Source organism: Manis javanica, chromosome 10 (assembly GCF_040802235.1).
Source record: "Manis javanica isolate MJ-LG chromosome 10, MJ_LKY, whole genome shotgun sequence".
Taxonomy (NCBI): domain Eukaryota; kingdom Metazoa; phylum Chordata; class Mammalia; order Pholidota; family Manidae; genus Manis; species Manis javanica.
In genome coordinates, this window is record NC_133165.1 from 42,311,618 (window position 1) to 42,325,962 (window position 14,345).

The following is a 14,345-nucleotide window of genomic DNA, read 5'->3' on the forward strand; positions in this document are numbered from 1 at the left end:
GTCTCATTTGAGGCTGAAATGAGGAAGATCTACTTTCAAAGCATACTTGGGTTGTTGTCCAAATTCTTTTCCTGGCAACTGCAGGACCATAAACTTGAGTTCTTGTTTTCAGTATCCTTAGTTCCTAGAGACTACACAGTTCCTTGCCACAAGAAGTTCTCCAACATGGCAGTTTGCTTCCTCAAAGCCAGGCAGGGAGACAGGGATAGGGGAATGAGGGAAGAAGGGAGGGAAAGACTTCAGGAAATGCAGCACTACTACCTTACATACTGTAACATGCAATCATATACATTCTGTTACCTTTCTGGTGTTCTATTTGTTAGAAACAAGTCAGATCCTACTCATGCTCAAGCGGAGGAGATTATATAAGGGTGTAAACACTCAGAGGGACAGTGAAGCCATTTTGAGAATGTATCCATCACAGTTAGGAATTTTTGAAAAAGTTAATCACCATAAATTTTTGAGACATTAAAAGGATCATAAGGAAATACTACAAGTAACCTTATGCCAACAAATTCAACAATTTAAATGAAATGGACAAAGTTCTTGAAAAACACAATTCACAAAAATTGACACAAGAAGGAGGAAATCTGAATAGCCTATATCCATTCAAGAAAAGTAATTCATTATCAAAATCCTTCCCTAAAGAAAACTCCCAGCAGCTTTGGGCTTTGCTATATTAGACATCTTAGTTTCCAAGGGAGAAACGCTTCCTCTAGGAGAGAAAACATTATTTCCATTGAACAGAAAGCTGAGACTATTAACACTTCTGGCACCTCATGCCACTTAACAGAGAAAGAAGAAAGGTACTAGCTGGGTTGATTAATCCTGATTATCAAGAAGAAATAGGGTTTAAAATACACAATGGAGAAAGGAAGAAAACTGCCTGGAGCCCAGGAGATTCTCTATTACACTGGTTTACTACAGAAAGTTAATGCAAAATTATAGCAAAACAACAGACTCGTGAGCATTACTGGCACACACCCTTTAAGAATGAAGGTTTGGGTCACCTCTTCAGGCACAGACCCAAGACCATCAAGAACCAAGGCAGTTAGTGAGGGCAAAAGGAATATGGAATGGATAGAAGAAGAAAGAAATTATGAATATCATCCATGATCAAATGACAATTTAGCAAGGGTTCCAATAGGGTTTTAGATATTATTTCTTGTTTTGTTATGACTATATCTGAATATATTAACTGCCTTTTTTCCTTTCCCATTCCTATAATCTCTAATACAAGGTGTCTTAATTATGGCTGACTTTGTATCACAGTATTTAAGTTTCAGGATATCAAAGAGGGAGTAAGTGAATAAATATCAAACAGAAATGAATAAAGTACATGAAACATAGTGTCTCCTTTTTTGGGGATGGCTACCATGTTTTCAGTTTTTTGAGGGGTCACTCTGTTAGGCAGGAAAACAGATATGAGTGGGGTGGAAAAGAGAAAAAGACCCAAACTTAATCAATTAAAGTTCAAAAAGTCAAGAGCAACTTGGCCTGGAATGTTTGAATGTTTCCCAGATAAAGGAAAGTACCTCAGCATAGCCCATGTCTTTATTGTGTTAACCATGCAGGCCCAGCTTACTTTTTTACCTTTACCTATATGCTGCCTTCTGGCCCTAATTAAGTACTTTGTAACCTAGGCAACTAATGTAGCATGCAGGCCCAGCCATAAACAACATAGTGAAAGGTAGGAAGGATCCATCTTAAAGATTGTTATTTTAATACACATTAGGTTAAAAATATAAGATTTTTACCTTACTCTTTAGCAAACAGACAATAACTCAGCCCACCATGGGAGTTGGGCAGGCAAGCAGTTTAATATGCTCACAGACCAAGATGCTGGTATCCCAGTGACAAATAAGAGCAGAAAGTTCCTTGTGTTAAGTTAATTCTAAGTATTCAAAAACAACATAACAAGTCTGCACCCACAGCCCTTAGTCCCATTCCTAAAGAAACTTTAGAGGATTAAAAATGGTGTTGTGAGAGGTGAGACAGGCTTCATCCTAAAACCACATATAATATGAAAATACAATGAATACAACTAATCCTGAAAGAGCAGCAGGAAAGAGGGCTGCGCCAGACTGCATACACCTGGACAAAAGAGCAGACCTCACGGAACAGGGTAACGTACCAAAGCTGTGGCCTGGCAGGACCCAAGCCCTTCCACCACACCAGTTCACTGGCAGGAGGAAGAGAAATGGAGGGGGGAGAGAGTGGAGCCTGGGACTGCTGAATACCTAACCTCAGAGATCTACCCTGGAATCACAAACCAACATTTCATTGTGCTTGCATGATACTCTCATGATTAGGGGGTTGGAAAGCTATGACAGGCAGAATTCCTGGACAGACTGAGATTCCAGCTGCTTGTGAAAAGCAGGGATCCATATCCAGCTGCTCGGAGACAAAAGAAAGGCAGGCAGTCTGAGACACTACCTAACAAGGAAGCCCTTAGCAAGAGGGCTGCTAAAGGGGAAAGGATTGAACAGAACTTACTGCTCAGAAGAAAGGCCAGGTAGACAAAATTGTCTGGGTGCACTCTGCCCAGCAGATTGGGAGCTTTCAAGGTCTTCAGGTGCTCCAGCACCATGGCTGGCTACACAGCTCCAAGGAACCCCTCCGTGATATGCAGCCTGCAGCAACTTTCTCCTGGCCAGCCCCATCTGGCTCACAAACTGGTAAACCCTACACTGGCGTTAGGCCAGCCAGAGGGAAGATTTGTCTACAGCAATTACAAATGCAAAGCAGAGAGGCTTATACCTGTGTGCTTGGCCCACTAGTTCAGGCAGTGGAGACAGGCATAGCAGTTGGAAGCAGGGAACAGCTCTTTCCTTCCCCCAGGCACCAGTACCACTCCCCAGTGACTCCAACATTTCTTCAGCAGCTGAACAGCTCCACAGAGTAGAGCTTCTAGATACTAGAGGGCGCCATATACAAATATGAAACGCCAAAGGAACCTGGTTCAAAGAAAAATTATGAATACAACTCCTGAGAAATATTTAAATGACATCGACCTCATGAATCCTCCTGAAAGGGAGTTCAAAATAAAAACCATTAACATGCTCATGGAGGTACGGAAAGATATTTAAGAACTCAGGAATGAATTCTAGTTGGAGATGCAATCATTGAAGAGCACAATGGAGGGTATTAAAAGCAGATTGGATTTGGTGGAGGAGACAATAAATGAAATAGAAACTAGAGAAGAGGAATACGAAGAAGCTGTGGCACAGAGAGAAAAAAGGATCTCTAAGAATGAAAGAATATTGAGAGAACTGTATGAGCAATCCAAACACAACAATATTCGCATTATAGGGATACCAGAAGAAGAAGAGAGAGTAAAAGGGATAGAAAGTGTCTTTGAGGAGGTAATTGCTGAAAACTTCCCCAATCTGGGGAAGGACATAGTCTCTCAGGCCATGGAGGTGCACAGATCTGCCAACACAAGGGACCCAAGGAAGACAACACCAAGACATATAGTAATTAAAATGGCAAAGATCAGGGATAAGGACAGATTATTAAAAGCAGCCAGAGAGAGAAATAAGATCACATACAAAGAAAAGCCCATCAGGCTATCATCAGACTTCTCAGCAGAAACCTTACAGGCCAGATAGGAGTGGCATGATGTATTTACTGCCATGAAGCAGAAGGGCCTGAACCAAGATTACTTTATCCAGCAGGATTATCATTTAAATTTGAAGGAGGGATTAAACAATTTTCAGATAACCAAAAGCTGAGAGAATTTACCTCCCACAGACCATCTCTAGAGTGTATTTTGGAGGGACTGCTACAGATGGAAGTGTTCCTAAGGTTTAATACCTGTCTCCAGAGGTAGTAAAACCACAGTAAAAAAAGTAGAACAGCTAATTACTAAGCAAATGCAAAATTAAATTAACTATCCCACAAGTCAATCAAGGGATAGACAAAGATTACAGAATATTATACCTAATTTATAAAGAATGGAGGAGAAAGAAAAAGGAGAATAACAAAAGAACCTTTAGATTGTATTTGTAATAGCATATTAAGTGAGTTAAGTTAGACTCTTAAATAGTAAGGAAGTTATCCTTGAACCTTTGGTAACCATGAACCTAAATCCTGCAAAGGCGGTAAGTACATACCTATCGATAATCACCCTAAATGTAAATGGACTGAATGCACCAATCCAAAGACCTAGAGCCTGAATGAAGAAAAAAGAAAACCCATCTATATGCTGCCTACAAGAGACTCATTTTAAACCCAAAGATATACACAGAATAAAAGTGATGGAAAAAGTTATCTCATGCAACTAATAGGGAGAAAAAAGCAGGAGTTGCCATACTTGCATCAGACAAAATAGGCTTCAAAACAAAGAAAGTCATAACAGACAAAGAAAGACATTACATAATGATAAGGGGATCAAACCAACAAGAAGATATAACTGTTATAAATATCTATGCACCCAATACAGGAGCATCTACATATGTGAAACAAATACTAACAGAATTAAATAATAAATAAATAATAATAATAAATAAATAATATATAAATAAATAATAAATAAATAATAAATAAATAAAGGGATAATAGAATGCAATGCATTCATTGTAGGAGACTTCAACACTCCAATCACTCTGAGAGACACATCAACCAGACAGAAAAGAAGTAAGGAGACAGAGGCACTGAACAGCACATTAGAACCAGATGGACTGAAGAGACAGCTACAGAACTCTGCACCCAAAAGCAGCTGAATACACATTCTACTCAAGTGTACATGGAACATTTTCAAGAATAGACCATATACTAGGCCACAAAAAGAGCCTCGGTAAATTCAAAAAGATTGAAATTGTACCAACCGGTTTCTCAGACCATAAATGTGTGAAACTAGAAATACATTATGCAATGAAAATGAAAAATCCTACAAAGACATAGAAGCTTCATAACATGCTCCTAAATATCCAATGGATCAATGACCAAATAAAAACAGAGATCAAGCAATATATGGAGACAAATGACAACAATAATTCAACAATGGAAAATCTGTGGGACACAGCCAAGGCTGTGCTTGAGGAAAGTATATTGCAATACAGCCTACCTCAGGAAAGAACTATCCCATATAAAGACTCTAAACTCACAACTAATGAAACTAGAAAAAGAAGAACTAATGAGGTTGAAATTCAGTAGAAGGAGGGACATAATAAAGATTAGAGAAGAAATAAAACCGAGAAGAATAAAACAATAGAAAGCATCAGTGAAACAAAGAGCTGCTTCTTCAAGAAAATAAACAAAATAGATAAACCCCTAGCCAGACTTATCAAAAAAAAAAGAGAGTCTACTCACATAACCAGAATCAGAAATGAGAAAGGAAAAATCACAATGGACCCCACAGAAATACAAAGAATTATTAGAGAATACTACGAAAAGTTATATGCTAACAAGCTGGATAACCTAGAAGAAATGGACAACGTTCTAGAAAAATACAACCTTCCAAGGCTGACACAGAAAGAAACAGAAAATATGAGGAGACCAAATACTAGCAACAAAGTTGAAATGGTAATCAAAAAGCTACCAAAGAACAAAAGTCCTGGACAAGATGGCTTCACTGCTGAATTTTATCAAACATTTAGTGAAGACCTAAAACTCATCCTCCTTAAAGTTTTCCAAAGAGTAGAAGAAGAGGGAATGTTTCCAAACTCATTTTGTTAAGGTAGCATCACTCTAAAACCAAAACCAGGCAAAAACAACACAAAAAAAGAAAATTACAGACCAACACCCTAATGAACACAGATGCAAAAATACTCAACCAAATTTTTGCAACTGAATTCAAAAACACATCAAAAAGATCATCCATCATGATCAAGTAGGATTTATTCCAGGGATGCAAGGATGGTACAACACTCGAAAATCCATCAACATCATCCACCACATCAACAAAAAGAGCAAAAACCATATCAATGGATAAAGATGTGGTACATGTACACAATAGAATACTATTTCCATCGATGCTGAAAAAGTATTTGACAAAATTCAACATCCATTCATGATAAAAACTCTCAACAAGATGGGCATAAAGGGCAAGTACCTCAACATAATATAGGACAATATGACAAACCCAAAGGCAACATTATACTTAACAGCAAGAAACTGAAAGCTTTTCCTTTAAGATCGGGAACAAGACAAGGATGCCCACTCTCCCCACTTCAATTTTACATAGTACTGGAGGTCCTAGCCATGAAAATCAGACAACACAAAGAAATAAAAGGCATCCAGATTGGCAAGGCAGAAGTTAAACTGTCCCTGTTTGCAGATGACATGATAATGAACATAAAAAACCCTAAAGAATCCACTCCAAAGCTACCCTAGCTAATATCTGAATTCAACAAAGTTGCAGGATACAAAATTAATACGCAGAAATCTGTGGCATTCCTATAGACTAACAATGAAGAAGCAGAGAGAGAAATCAGAAAACAATTCCATTCACAGTTGCATCAAAAAGAATAAAATACCTAGGAATAAACCTTATCCAAGGAACTGAAACATCTATACTCTGAAAACTACAAGACACTCATGAGGAAAATTAAAGAAGATACCAATAAATGGAAACACATCCCGTGCTCATGGATAGGAGGAATTAATAGTGTCAAAATGGCCATCCTGCCTAAAGCAATCTATAGATTCAATGCAATTCCTATCAAAATACAAACAGCATTCTTCACGAACTAGAGAAAATCATTCTAAAATTCATATGGAACCAGTGAAGACTCAGAATAGCCAAAGCAACCCTGAGAAGGAAGAATAAAGCTGGGGGGATTATGCTCCGCAACTTCAAACTCTACTACAAAGCCATAGTAATCAAGACAATTTGGTATTGGTACAGGAACAGACCATAGACCAATGGAACAGACTATAGAGAGCCCTGATATAAACCCAACCATATGTGGTCAATTAATATATGATAAAGGAGCCATGGACGTACAATAGGGAAATGATAAGCTTCTTCAACAGCTGGTGTTGGCAAAACTGGAGAGCTACATGCAAGAGAATGAAACTGGATTATTTTTTCACCCCATACACAAAAGTAAACTTGAAGTTGATCAAAGACTTGAATGTAAGTTATGAAACCATAAAACTCTTAGAAGACAACATAGGCAAAAATCTCCTGAATATAAGCATGAGCAACTTCTTCCTGAACACATCTCCTTGAGCAAGGGAAACAAAAGCAAAAATGAACTCATGGGACTACATCAAACTAAAGTTTATGTACAGCAAAGGACACCATGAACAGAACAAAAATGCATCGTAGAGTATGGGAGAATATATTTGTGAATGGCATATCTGACAATGGATTAACATCCAAAATATATAAAGAACTTACACGCCTCAATACCAAAAAAGCAAATAACCTGATCAACAAATGAGCAGAAGATATGAAGAGACAGTACTCCAAAGAAGATATTTAGATGGCCAATGGACACATGAGGTGCTCCACATCACTCATCATCAGGGAAATGCAAATTAAAACCACAAGGAGATATCACCTCACACAGTAAGGATGGCCAGCATTGAAAAGACTAAGAACCTCAAATGTTGGCAAGGATGCAGAGAAAGGGGAACCCTCCTACATTGCTGGTGGGAATGTAAGCTAGTTCAACCACTGTGGAAAACAATATGGAGGTTCCTCAAAATGCTCAAAATAGAAATACCATTTGACCCTGGAATCCCACTCCTTGGAATATACCCAAAGAATACAATTTCTCACATTCAAAAAGACCTTTGCACTATGTTTATCGCAGCACTTTTTATAATAGCCAAGATATGGAAGCAATCTAAGTGTCCATCAGTAGATGAATGGATAAAGAAGAGGTGGTACATGTACACAGTGGAATACTATTCAGCCATAAGAAACAAATCCTACCATTTGCAACAACATGGATGGAATTGGAGGACATTATGCTCAGTGAAATAAGCCAGGTGGAGTAAGACAAGTGCCAAATGATTTCCCTCATTTGTGGAGTATCACAACGAAGCAATATTAAAGGAACAAAATAGCAGTAGAGTCAGAGACTCCAAGAAGGGACTAGTGGTTACCAAATGAGAGGGGTGTGGAACTGTGTGTGGGGAGGGAGGGAGAAGGGGATTGAGGGGAATTATGTTTAGTACACATGGTGTGCAGGACCATGGGTAGAACAGTGTAGCACAGAGAAGACACATAGTATGGTTTTGTGGCATCTTGCTGCAGTGATGGACCGTGACTGCATTGTGGTATGAGTGGGGACTTGATAGTATGGGTAAATGTAGTAGCCACATTGTTTTTTCATGTGAAACCTTCATAAGAGTGTATAGCAATAATACCTTAATAAACAGTTTAAAGAAAAAGAATCCTTAAAAGGGGTCCCCTCAGCCTTAAGGCACACTCCTCTCTCTGATGATGACCGCACTTTCTAAGTGCGTAACTTTTTTACTTTAAACTCTCTCTTTTCAACGTTTCAGGGGGCATTCCTCTCTCTGGGGTCGCCTGCACTTTCTAGGTGTGTATCTTTTAATCTTTTCCCAACCTTTCATGGGTGCCTCTTCTCTAGGGCAGCCCACACTCCCTTTTCTCCAAGTGTGCTCCGTTTGCCTTAAATAAGCTTTTCCCTTTAATGCATTGTCTCTGTGTCCTTCCAGTAGTGTTTTATTACTTTGCTATGTCATTTTAATCTTCCGAATTCTGGCTTTAACCTTCACTCTATCCTATACTGAGACATGTAAGGAGGGGCTGCTGAGACCTCAGACCTGGGCTTGCAAATTACCATCGCCTGGATGACCAGGAACTGCAGCTTACAGTCATGCTCTTTAGTAACCTGCCTGAAAGTCTCCCTTCTTCACCTGTAGGAAGTTCACAAAACATAATTTCACTCCATCCAGTGCTCTGTGGCTCCCCCATAGCCTGGGGTGGTAGGGATTCAGTTCCCACGCCATACAGATCCAAGCAGACGCTGGCCAGGTGACCCTGGCTTAAGGAGTTCACAGGGGTCATGCCCCATGCTCAGTAGCTGTTCAATGAACTTCCTTTATTATTCTATCTGTCATTGCCTTACACTCTTTAATGAATTCCTTCCTCACTTTGTCCTCTGACTTCCCTGCGTCACCGAACAGAACTCTCCCTAACAATTCCATCATATTAAGTGGAAGCATAATGTCATTATAAGTTAAATATGGTTAAAATGGGTGAAAGGAAAGGAGCGACACATAGCAGCAATTCACTGGAGAGTTCCGCTTTATTAGGGAAAGGTGCTGGGTTATATAGGAAGGGGCATGAATTGATTGAGGTGTCACTTCTACGGGGCTGGTGGCTGTTGGCTAGGTGCTGGGATTGGGAGGGGGGCGAGAGGTGATTGGGCTTCAGGTGGCGCCGGCGGGAACTGAGGACCCCGAAGAGAAGCCGGAAGTTTGCCATCTTACTGGTGGGGACCCTTCAATGGGTATGTACATATGTCAGGTTGTCAAAGAAATGGACTATGCTGGATTCTCCACGGTCAACTTGTTAGGCAGGAAAATAGATATGAGTGGGGTGGAAAGAGAACAAGGTCAGTAAAGCCCCCTAGAAAGGACTCAGTTAACCAGTTAAAACTGGAAAGCCAGAAAAGACTCAGAGTTAAAGTTAATCAGTTAAAGCTCAAAAAGTCAAGAGAAACTTGGCCTTGAAGGTTTGAATATTCCCCAGACAAAAGTGAGCACAGCCCATGTCTTCACTGTGTCAATTAGATCACTGCAAGATTTACTCTAGCCTGCTAAAAGGCCCACCTATAAACAGGATAATAAAGACACAGGGAGGTCCCATCTTAAAGCCAAAATTGCATTTTGAAAAAAATCCAGGAAGTTTAAGAAGAAAGATTCTAAACATACTCTTCAGCAAACAAATAACTCTGCCCACCTTGGAGGAAGGGCAGACACTCTTGACTGATAAGCTAATTTTGCAGAATTACCTAGAGGGCTGACTGATTAGAAACTTAATGTCTTCATCAAAAATACTTGAGACCACTTAACAAGTCCACACCCCTAGCACTTTGTCACATTCCTGAAAAATCCTTAAAAGGCGGAACCCCCAAAGTTTCAGTGCGCTCCTCTCTCTGAAGTCACCCGTGCTTCGTAAGTGTGTAACTTTAACTTTTTCCAATCTTTCAGGGCACTCCTCTCTCTGAGGCCGCCCACACTTTCTAAGTGTGTAACCTTTTAATCTTAAACTCTTTCTCTCCAACCTTTCAGGGTTCTCCTCTCTCTTTGAGCTCACCTGCACTTCTTTCTGTCTAAGTAACTTTAAATAAAACTTTTACTCTGCTTCACTATTGTGTCTCTGCCCTTCAATTCTTTGTTGTGGTGGGGACAAGAACTGAGGAAAATACACACGCCTCCCCCTAACAAACTGACAACACCACCATTCCTGTCCAGGGTAGAAAATTAAGTATTCCATAATTCCCTTTCTGTGTGGTTCTGAGTAACAGGCCCCCAGTAAGAGAAACTTAATATGAGGTTTGGAAAGTAGAAAAGAAGAAGCCATTATTCTCAAAAGATGCAGTCCTTCTACAGACCTCTTCTATAGCTCCTACTCATCCCCAGGGCACGCTCATGGGCCTTTCCTGAGGCCCCATTACTGAGGTCTACTTTGATAGCCAGATGCAGTTTGTAGGACTTCTCTGCAAACCCTGGCTTTCCACCCATTTCAGGCTTAAGTTATTAATGTATTTTTTTCTGATCTTTCAGTGATAGCTGTATCTTGTTCATTCTCTGCTCTTCTTTTAAATAAAATGTCCAGTATATAATAAAAAAATGATTTCCCTGTATTTCCCCAGTTTTCCCACATTTGTGTAAGCCTTAATTAGTATATTAACATTTTACTCATTACTTACAGTAGCTCTCTTTCCCCAGTCCAATGCAGACTAATACAGTCATAAAGTACTGCCACAGATAGTGAACACTCACTTCTGTGTAATGGAGCATTTCTCACATAAGGGAGAATCCCTGTGAACTGAGCCATAATTACAACTATTGTCTACAAAAGCCTCATCAGAAAACAGTGTTTTTGGTTGCTATAGCTAAGGTTTATTTTGCCATTAACAATCATTTAATTGAACACCTACTACATGTTAAGTACGAAGTTTGGTGCTCAGGTTACAAAATACATATGCGATCCTTGCCTTTGAAAAGTTCTCAGTCTAAACAAAGCAGCATATATTATAAATAAACATAATTCAGTGTGCAACTGCAATGGTAAGCCAAGTACAAAGTACAATTGAGGAATCTGTGGCACAGAAGAGGTGTTATTTGAGCTGTGTCTTAAAGGACAAAGTTGTGAGATAAAAAGGATAAAAAGCAGGACAATCAAGGCTGAAGGGAAAGCGAATGCAAAGGTATGCAGGTATAAAAATGTGCTAAGAAAAGGAAAGGCAGATAGTGTGGTATGGCTAGAAGAACAAAAGGAGATGAGGTTAGAAAGGAAGGATGAAAGCAGAAGACAAAGAGTCTTAATGCTATTCTAAGGAGTTCCATTAAGGTTCAAATGCAGAAGGTCTCAAAAAACCACTGTTCTCATCCAACAAGAAAACACTAGATAAACTAACTTCATAGTTTTCTTTAGAGCCATCACAGAGCAGTGAATGTAAAGAAGTCTAAACCAAATTCCAGAGAAGGATGAGTTCTTCAAGGTAGCAAACAGTCTCTTTTTATCTTGAATCAATTGCCTAGTCTGGGTATAGGTGGCAGAAAAGCAGGTCTACCACAGGTAAAATGAGACACAAAGAAGCCAAACTTTTAGTGACAGTGTGGACTGGTATGCTGGATTAGAATCTGGAAGAGCCCAAATGTAAAAATGAATGTCTCAGTCTGACAACTGTAGCCCAAGGGAATTTTGCTGAGTAAACAACAGTGGGAACAGCCCTTGAAAGCAGAGAGATCTCCCAGTTTTATGTGGTACTCAGGGCCCTGTTGCAACTGCAGTCCAGAGAGGGAGTCAATTAATTTAAGCTTCAACTCAACTTCCTGCCAGTTGGAATCTTGAAAAAAAGCCAAAGAAATCAACCTATTGTTTACAGTACACAGGAAGCTGTGGGTTGGGCTAAAGGTTGAATCTCCATAATCTCATTGTGCCAGATTTTTGAGACCTTCTGCATTTGAACCATAATGGAACCCAGAGGTGAGCTTGTAATTAAAACTGCTGCTCAGCCCCAGCTCAATCTAACTCACAGAAATTTGAATGATCAGCTAGTTACCCTAGCTCTCAGACAGAGGAAAGAATATGTGGGCAATATAAAAATGAAAATGTTATCTAGTACATTCTCTCCTTTTCTGTTGTACAAAAGGTACGGTATGAAACCAAAATGTCCAAGACACATGAAAGAGCACATAAGTACAACTCACAATTAAGAAAAAAAAAAAAGCCAAGAGAGATCCATGTACAAGAACTTTTAAATAATTATTATGACTATGATAAAAGAATTTAGAGAAAAAGATGAACAGAATGGATAAACATGGAGGATTCCAGCACAGAAATGGAAATTCTAGAACTGAAAAAGAAATGATCTGAAATGAAGAAGTCATTGGATGGGCTTAACAGCAGATTACACATAGGAAGAGGATCTATGAATTCAAAGATGGGTTAATTAATAACTAATCAAAGCTGAGGCCCAGACTGGAGATGGCAAAAGAGAGGATTACTGAGTCTGGCACAATGTAGTCAAACTGCTAATGAAAAAATCTTATAGCAGTCTTAAAAAAAATTACATTCATACAAATTTTAGATGACTTCCCATTAAAAATGATGGAAGCCAGTAATACAACATCTTCTATTGAAGGAGAAATAAAGATATTTTCAGATGAAAGTTGAGAGAACTAGTAGCCACATAATCTCTAATATAAAAAAAGGCTAAAAGAAGTTCATCAGGGTGAAGATAAATGAGTCCAGGTGAAAATCTGGATTTTCAGAAAAGATGAAAAAGACTATTTTTGGCTCACAAAGCATACACTATTCACTATCTGGCTTTTTACAGAAAAACATCATAGCTTTTATCAGACAGCACCTAATATAAACAAACAAACCAAAAAAAAAAAAAAAAGAGAGAGAGAGAGAGAGGGTATAGCTAACAAGGGAGATGAGTCAACAGGGGAGATAACATGGGATACTAAAACATATTAGGTTAAAGCATAAGTGTAAGGCTGGAGGCACCAGGGGAAGGGGTGAGCCTGCTGGACAAGCTCAGACCTCACCAAACAAGGCGAAGAGACCAACAGGTTCCGGTCTGACAACATTCCAGAGCCTGATCGGATAACATTCCTAACTAGAGCCCTTCCCCCAAGCTAGAAGATTAATGGTAACTTTCCAGTACCTGGCTAAAGGCCAATGAGAGACCCCCACGTACCCTAGGCGAGCCGATCCTTGTGCCACTGTATACCTTTGCTCTTCCTTCCCCTGCCTTCTTAAAAAACTTGCTGCCTGCCCTGCTGAGCGTGACTTCCCTGGCCTGTGATAGCCAGACTGGGGAACATCACCCAGGAATTGCATTCAAAATAAACTACCTAGCCCTTTGTTGCCTCTCTTTGCCTGCTTATTTTGGCTAGAATTTATCTTACATTTGATGCCAAAATCCCAGGAAGGAGCGTGAGCGCGGGGCCCTGACAGGCCACTGGTGGCCCTGTCCCCTCCTTCCCCGACATGGGACCTCAGCCTGCTCTCTGCTGCATGGACTATTTTCTGGTGAGTTCCTCAGTTTCCCCTGGTCTGTTTCCCTTCCTAACTCTGTTTCACCTGGTCCATTAGAAATCGTAGCTACGTCCACGTTAGGGCACCCAGCCCACCCTCTGCAGGCATCTGGCCAGCCCCTGGCCCTGCGGTGTGGGAGACGTCCCTTACCCAGGCTCCCAGGATGTCTCCCTTGACTTGGCGCACTTGGGATGCTGGGTATTCCTCTCAGCAGGATTAGTTGGGGAGTGATGCAGACATGGGTAACAAGCCCTCAAAAGCAGAGGCCCAGACCCCATTGCGGTGTCTCATTTCTAATCTGGCTACTCTATATTTGTCCTGGGAAGTTTGCAAATGGAAGCTGGTCTTCCTTTGCTCTCAGGCCTGGCCTCAGTATCCCTTGGACAACCAATCTCGCTGGACCCTGAGGGAACTTTTGATTTTGGCCTCCTCACTGACTTTACTAATTACTGCCATCAGAGCAGAAACTGGAGTGAAATCCCATATGTGCAGGCTTTTTGGAATCTGTGCACCTGCCCAGATTTGTGTGTTAAGTGTACTCCTTTCCAAGTTTTGTTAGCCCAGGCCTCTACCAAAGACCACTGATCTCTACCCCTCCTATTACTGGGAGGCTCTTCTCTGATGGACTCAGTGGAGG

The 14,345-nt window shown here is 40.2% G+C and overlaps 1 protein-coding gene across 9 annotated transcripts in view; it reads right to left on the minus strand.

The window, feature by feature from the left end:
* TPST1 (tyrosylprotein sulfotransferase 1) overlaps positions 1-14,345 on the minus strand; it is a 252,067-nt gene that overhangs the window by 85,392 nt on the left and 152,330 nt on the right. The gene's annotated exons all lie outside the window — the stretch shown is intronic.